Genomic DNA, 8,864 nt, shown 5'->3' with positions numbered 1-8,864 from the left:
AATAAGTTGAATAAAAATGGAGAAGTAGTAAGAAACAAGGCAAGACTAGTTTGAAAAGGTTATGCAAAACAAGAAGGAATAGATAATGGAGAGACATTTTCACCTATGGTGAGATTGCAAGATGCAAAAATATTGTTGGCATATGCTCCCAACAAGAAGTTCAAAGTTTATAAAATGGATGTCAAATCTACATTTCTAAATAAAATACTTGAAGAGTAAGTCTATATTGAACAACTTGAAGGATTCACTGAAACTAATCAAAAGAATATGGTTTGTAAATTGAACATGACATTGTATGGATTGAAACAAGCACTAAAAACATGGTATGAAAAGTTACATTCCTATTTGATTAAGATTGGACTACTAGAATGAGTGAAAATAGTAATCTATATTTGAAAAGTGAATATAATGATATAGTGTTGATTTCTAAAATATTTGTTCATGATATTATATTTGGAGGAAATGAAATGTTATGTAAGACATTTGTTGATCAAATGAGTATAGAATTTGAGATGTTAATGTTTGGTGAGATCAAATTTTTCATTGGATTACAAGTTCATTAAAAAAGGAAAGGTATATATGTGACCCAATATAAATATGTGAAAGCAATATTAAAGACATTTGGAATGGATGAGTCTAAGCTAGTTGGTACACCTACAGTGACTACAATGAAAGTATCAAAGGAAGACACTACTAGAGAGGTAAATGAAACATAATACATATGTATGATTAGGAAACTTTAGTATGTTGTACATAGTAGACTAGATGTTGCATTGTTAATCTCTAAGTCTATGTTTCTAAATAAGTCCATACACTTAGTCATTTACTAGGAAAGATTACTAGGTCATCATTACAACCACATTATCTAGTAAAGTCTAACCATACAATGCTTATACCAAGAAGGATAATGATTTATGAGTACTTAGTAGTGATCAAGTATATGAATGAGTTGAGCAATATAATTGAGACCGAGCATATTGACAAGTTATTAAGTTTCAAGAAAATAGGATTGTAGAAGTTGTGTAATGGTGTGAAGAAGTTTACATGACTGAGGGTTAGGTTATTCAAGTGCTGAGTAGTATAGTTTTGACATATAAGTTTGTAATGGCACAAACACATATGTAAACCATTTGGGCTGAATTTTATATGATATTTAATATTTGAAGAGCCAGCTAACAATTTGATTACATGTCATTATAGAAGGTAATGATCCCAAGGAGTGAAATTCAACCAATAAAAAAATGGGATTTAAATGACAAAAGATGATGAAGTGTAAATCATTGATCACAATCTAGAACCTTCATAGGACATCTATTTAAGGAGGATTCTAACCCTAGAATCAAAAGTGTGTGTATGAAGAAGAAGGAAGAAAGAAGGAAAAGTATCCTTATGCACATGTAAAGGAGTAAAGATGAAGTTCAAAGACAAATCTAATAGAGATAAATCAAAGTAGTGAAGGATTGAATAGAGTTATCAGATTAGAAAATCAAATTAGAGATACAACAAAGAGAAGATCCAAGATCAGCTTGTAGAGAAAATTGAGGGTTAGGTACTGAATCAATTATTCTTAATTGAGATAGGGTAAATTTCTTAATAGGGTGGCCTCAATAGATCTATGTAAACCTCCTAACAAATTCCTTACTTCATTGTGAGTGTAAATTCTTTTAACAAGGTGAGACCTAATAGTCTCTTAAGATTTTAACAAGGCAAACCCCTCATAGGGTAGATCATATTTTATGATCAAACATTATAACCCTAACAAGTTAACTTTATTGTTACAACAGTAAAGATTTGTGAGTTTCATCCCCACTTGAGTTTTACCTTCATCTTGAAGTGTTGCTGGGTAACCAAATCATTGTGCTATGTATTGAAATTTTATGGATGTGATGTATTTCCTTTATGTTTTAGGATTTCAATTTTAATGGTATATCTGTGAGATGAATTAGGTTTGGATTTATGTTATTGGTTTTGAAGATAAAATTTTAAGATCTGGATTCACCCCCCTCCCCTCCCTCTCAGTATTTTTCTCCCATATATACTTATTCCAACAATTGGTATCAGAGCTCAGTTCTCTTTTCAAGGAGCCTAATAGCTTTAGAGGATATGATCATGGAGATGGAAGTGTACAAGATGGGAACATCATTGAGTATCAAATGATTGGAATTAAAAATGTATTGAAACAATTAGAAGCAACAAAAGAGGAGTTAAAGAAAACCCTAAAAAGAAGAAAAGAGATAGTTGCAAGGATTTTGTATAATCTTAAGGAAAAACACATGACTAGTATGAAGAGGATATTCATATATCTAAAAGGAACAGATGATTATGGCCTATGGTATAAACAAGATGATGACTTTAATCTTAAAGTCTACACTAATGTTGATTGGGTTGGAAAGGTGGATGATAAAAAAATCACAAGTGTGGAGCTTTCTTATTAGGAGAAAGATTGATTACATGGATAAGAAAGAAATAGAGTTTTATTTCCCAATATACTACTGAAGTTGAGTAAATTATTGCTACAATCAATTTTTTAAATATTGTATGGATTAAGCAACTGTTGGATGGTATGCAAGAATAGATAACCGAGCCTCTTACTATTTATTGTGATAATACTAGTGCAATAAATACATCAAAGAATATGGTGATGCATGCAAAAAAAAAAGCACATATCATTCAAGTATCATTAGTTGAGAGAGAAAGATCAAGAGAAAGAAGTGAGCCTTAAATATGTGAAGTATAAAGAGAAAACTATAGACATATTTACTAATCCATTGTCCAAGGATTCTTTTGAACATCTAAGAGGTAAACATGCAGTCCTGCCCCTATCCAAAATTCATTAAGTAAAGATGCATGATATATTAATTCATCGATGAATAGAAATATATATGTGGAATTGATGCAAGAGTTCACACTTTAGGAACACTTTTGAAGGTATGAAATTGAATGTGATGAAATTGATGTATACTATACATGAAAGGTACAAGGATAACTACAAGGTTTTGCAAGTCTCATATTAAAATCTATGATGACCTTTGGAATTGTTGTCAAAGGGGGAGAGAGTCAGCAAAGGAAGAGAAGTATCCCAAATGGGGAGAGAAATATTAAAATGGGAGATCATCAAAAGAATACAAAGGAGGATAGAATCTAAATATTGGTGAAGAAAATATGTAAGGAAAATTATTAGAAGAATGAAATCAAAAGGAGAGATGAGATAGAGAATGTAATGCAAAGGGGAAGTAATTCTAAAAGAATCAAAGTGAAGCTAAGCAAATGAGATCATATCCTAAGGTGAAGAAATGTTGATGAAGATTATTGCTTCTAATGATATAGACCAAGTTACAGAGAACCTAAAAAGTTGTATTTTTGTCAATGCTTACATTTTATTATCTTATGTAATGTATTGTAATTTAAAATCATATGTTAAATGTTGTCATCAATGCCAAAGGGAGAGAATGTTATGCCCAAGACTAGTTTGTAAATGTTATGCCCAAGAAGAAAGAATAGACTATGGTGAGCCTTTTGTACCTATGGAAATATTGGAAGGTGCAAGAAAATTTTTGGCCTATGTTACTTACAAGAAGTTCAAAATTTATCAAATGAATGTGAAATATGTTGAGTAACTAAGATCATTTCTGCAAATGTAATTATATTACAATTGTTATAAATATTGTTCAAATGCAAATTTGGATCTTATATAAGTATGAGAGAAGGAGACATGTCTCCAAGGTTTAAACATCATTAGTTAGTATAAGATAATATAACTAACCATATGTATAATATATACATTATTATATATATAATATAAAGGAATATTTATATTATCATCAATAATGAAACTCATGACCATATCAATCTAACTGTAACTACAAACTTAACACTCCCTCTTAGTTAGGAAGGATTGATATAGAACATATTATGTTCTTGAGTATGCAAAGAGATATCATCTCTGTATGATATTCATAGAATGGCATATTTAAGGATATCAACATAAATCCTTGAACACACACATATGTTATATATGGAATTTTCTACAAATCATAATGAGACTAATTTCTCAACAACTTTTTCCTTTTAGCAAGGAGGGAAATTAATAAATTACTATAACTTTAATATATGTTTGAATACCACTTTAAGTCTAGCCTATAATAGATTTAAGTTATGGTGGTTTGCAAAATTTGGCCTAATAACCATGATGGATATCAATGTGTCTAGCAAACTTTGGCCTAATAACAATGTCACCAATAATTTTCATGATGTCTGGCAAGATCTAGCCTATAATCATGATAAATATCAATGTGTCCAATAGAATCTGGCCTGTAACAATGACACCAATAGTTTTCATGATGTTCAGCAAGATCTGGCCTATAATAATGATGGATATCAATGTGTCTGGCAAAATCTAGCCTACAACAATGACAACAATAATTTTCATGATGTCTGGCAAGATCTAGCCGATAATCATGATGGATATCAATGTGTCTAGTAGAATCACACCTATAGAAATGACACCGATAATTTTCATGATGTAGGGCAAGATCTAGCCTATAATCATGATGGATATATGAATGTGTCCAACGGAATCTAGTCTATAACAATGACACCAATAACCTTCAATAATTTTGGTATTAGAGGTTAGTCATGTATTGATAATATCATCACCTTATAATAGTTACCTTTTGTTTGTTAGATCATAACTTTTGGCACACCAAGACAACAACTTAATGTAGTCTATTATGATAACAAGTCTAGTTTGATAAGATCATCACTTTTCAATAACTCCCCTCTAAATATATATATATCAATGAAATATTGTCATCTTTCATGACATAATTACAACAGTATCATGTAGTAACTCACATGATATCCACCATAACCCAAGTCAAAGGGTGGACCCACCATAGCTGCTACTAGAGGGTGGAACAGGGGGTTTTCACCTCATCCTTCTCTCTCATAGAGAAGAGCACATTAAAAATAATTTTTCTTAGAACTTATCCTCATAGAAAAAAATTTCATCTACGAAGGATTGCATCTCAAAATTTCTCCGTCTAAACATCAATCCTAGGAAATCTCTCTAGTTACTTCCTAAAAAATTCTCTTCACCCAAGGATGCCTGTCAAACTCACTCTAAATCTGATATCAATCTTATATTTTCTAGTGATAAGCCAATACTTCCTCATAATATACATAGGATTAGGCACATCAACACCATGCAGTCATACGCATGTTTCTCTAGACTCCCTCAATGTATTAATCTTCTAAGCTCTCATGTTGGCTTAGAAGAGGTTTCATACTCCCTCTTAATTTAGAAGAATCTCATTATCTTAACCATAAAAAATAAGAGCCTCATTTTATCCAACTTGATTATCAGAGTCTTTGGAACTACTATCATTAGGTTGAGTTTGCACAATATTTGGTAGCATGTTTAAAGTACCAACTTTCTTTTCCTGTAAGAACATCCTCAACCATAAAGGAAAAGATCAAGGCAAATAAACTTTATAGTATATATAGAAATTACAAATAAGAGAGAGATAAATGTCAAAAGTAAGAATACTTATCTGCACATGAAGATTTAGAATTTCTTCTTAGATTATTTGAGAATGGAACATCTCCCCTCTAAAGTGGGAATGGAACATTGACTATTATTCCCCCCACAATGTAAAATTTCCACTTATTCTTATAATGTTGAACAATTTTGTATCAAATATGATAACTCCTTTCTAAGTTCTAACTTGCTCCTTTTATCCATTAAAATTCTAAACATTCATTTAGCTTAATAGTAGAAGCAAACACAAACTCCTCCGCAATACACCAATATCTTGATTGAGTACGATTGTGCCACTTGAATGACTCTAATAACTTATACGTCAAGTTTCATTTATAAAAGAGAGAGACTCATAGATGGTTCAATTCAAGTCACCAATTTCTCATGATGTACACAAGAGGTAGGCCCATTATAATCACATAGTTGCCTAAATTACAGTCCTCTTGACTTTTACAATCTATCGATCACTGAAGATTCCATCACAACATTGGTTTACTCCCTCTGAATCAATATGATTGATATCATTGATGATTGATGAAACCATATCCTCTATATGCTCCCTCTAACAAATGTACTAGAATTCCTCTGAACATAAATCTTCTAAGCTTCTAAAATAAACTTCCCATCAATAAAGTGTTAGACTCTCTCTAGATCATCAAATTTCTAAGATTCTTTATCATTGAAGAAGTGTGAGGCTCCCTTTGAATTTGGTATTCATCCTTCTTTTCCTAGAATAAAATTCTTAGAGAAAAGGATCAAGGCACATAACTCTTATAGCGTGTACAAATAAGAATATCAACATTAATTAAAATGTTAGTAATTTAACTCATGCCCATTACTAAAAACAATATAAAAGATTATAAAATTTATCTTTATTTCATATTTTAATAATAAAATTAAGATAACATAATACTTAATTTTATTCATAATATGATACTCAATAATAATTAATTCATATTGTATAACATAATATATATAGAATATTAATTAATTAATTTTTAATATTGAATAAAACATAGAGTATATCATACCTATGAGTCGGTCCACTTTAACTTTACTTAATCCACATGACTCTCTTAATTAGTCCAAAAGAATTCATCTTTATATTGAATTCACCACTTTATATATTGTCTTCTAAGATCTTTGATCTTTATCGGTCAAATCTAAAGTGTCTAACCCTTGTATATGGTTTTTCTCCCTGCATATATTTTTCTTTTACTATTTCTCTTTTGTAGTTTCCAATTATATGTTGGTATCTTTTTCTTTTAATACCATCTAGGCATGAGATGGATCTGTATCTCCCTCTTTTCATATATGACAATGTAATATGACAAGTGTTCATAGGTATCCACTTGGGATACAAACAAAGGGTGAGTATTCACTTATTACTATTTTTGTTAACCTTTATGTGTTGAATACCATATCCTTTATTTAAAATCATTCACTTTCAGTGACGTGTCTTTTAAATTTTTTTATATTTGTATCCCTTTCAAATGTTTCCTACTTTCCATGATAATCCCTTATTTATCCCTATGTTTATTAGGTTGTGTACTTATGTCACTACATGTCGAGTATTGCTAGTGTCTTCTTTCCTAGTTTCTAACTCATATTTCTTCTCAGAAAATGCTTTCAAATTCATGTGGAATGGGGGTGGCTCAAATGATTTAGGGTATCTTCCAATCCATGCGAGGTATTGATGAACTTTGAATAAAAAATAAAGCAAGAACAACAACAAAAATAGAGAGATGCAGGGAAGAGAAAATAAGAAGGCAAATAATGTATGAACACTACAAACTCAGAACTTATATTAATAGAGTTGCAAGAAACTTTTTTTGTTACATACATGAGATAGGAGCCTAAGTATTTATAAGCATATTGTAGACCTCCAGAGAGTTCTAAATAAGCTATGGTGAACATAAAAGGAGAAATTTGGATAGTTTAGGATGGTTCTGGACTACGTATAAAATGCCCAACTACCAAGAAATAAATAAACATTATTTATTCTAACACCCCACCCCCATAATGTTTATTTGGAGAGGATAGTAACTTCCTTGAGTTGTAAAAGATCTCTAAATTTATTAAATTTTACAATAGACAATGCTTTTGTAAATATATCAGCAAGTTGATCTTCTGTTCCACAAAATTAAAGCTCCACCTCTTGACTTTCAATTAGATCTCAAAAAAAATGATGATGCACTTCTATATGCTTGGACCTTGCATGATATACTAGATTTTTTGCCAGCTTGATAGTACTTTGGTTGTCACAAAATATTGTAGTTGGAGAGTTTTGTGGATGGTGCAATTCTTGAAGTAATCGCCTAAGCCACAATGCTTCTTGACATGCCTTTGATGAACCAATATATTTAGATTTTTTAGATGAAAGTGACATCATCAATTTCTTCTTGTTGCTCCATGAAATTGGTCTTGATCCAAGATGGAAGATATATCTTGAAGTTGACTTTCTATCATCAATGTCACCTGCATAATCAAAATTTGTATATCCAACTAAAGTAGACTCTCCTCCATATTTGTATTCAATGCTAAGATGGTAAGTGCACTTAATGTATCTTAATATTCTTTTGGCTAATTTCCAATGTTCAATGTGTAGATCTAACATGTACCTAGATATAATGCCAACTATGTATGCAATATCTGGTCTAGTTATGGTAAGATACAAAAGATTTCCAACAAGCTGCCTATACAAGTTTCCATCTACCTTCCTTTGAGTAGAGTTAGCACTCAACTTTAATCCTACTTCACATGGTGTTTTAGATGGTTTAAAATCACTCATATTGAATTTCTTAAGTACATCAAGAGCATACTTAGTTTGAGAAAGCATGATCCTTCCTTCTTCTTGCCATACTTGCATACCCAAAAAATAGTGCATTAGTCCTAAATAAATTATTTCAAAAACTTGTTTGAGTTGATCCTATGTTATCTCAATATTGTGTGTATGATCTCCTATAATAATTAAATCATCCACATACAATATAATAATAAAAAATGTATCATCACTATATTTCACATACACATCTGGATCAGTGCTACTTCTTTTAAATCCAACATCTAGAAAGTACTTATTTATTTTTGAGTACCATTCACTTGGTGCTTGCATAAGACCATAGAGTGATTTTCTTAATCTACACACCAATTTTTCTTCACCATATTTAATAAATCTTGGTGGTTGTTGCATGTAAATTTCTTCCTTTAAATCACCATGCAAAAATGCACCTTTTACATCCATTTGAAAAAATTCCCAACCAAACTTTGCAGCTAAAGCAACTATTGTATGAATGGAAGTCATCTTAGCTATTGGAGCAAAGGT

This window comes from Cupressus sempervirens, chromosome 1 (assembly GCF_028749045.1).
Source record: "Cupressus sempervirens isolate cs-2001-9-10 chromosome 1, ASM2874904v1, whole genome shotgun sequence".
Lineage (NCBI taxonomy): Eukaryota > Viridiplantae > Streptophyta > Pinopsida > Cupressales > Cupressaceae > Cupressus > Cupressus sempervirens.
The sequence above is the reverse complement of the archived record's forward strand: the minus strand, read 5'-3'. Positions refer to the sequence as shown.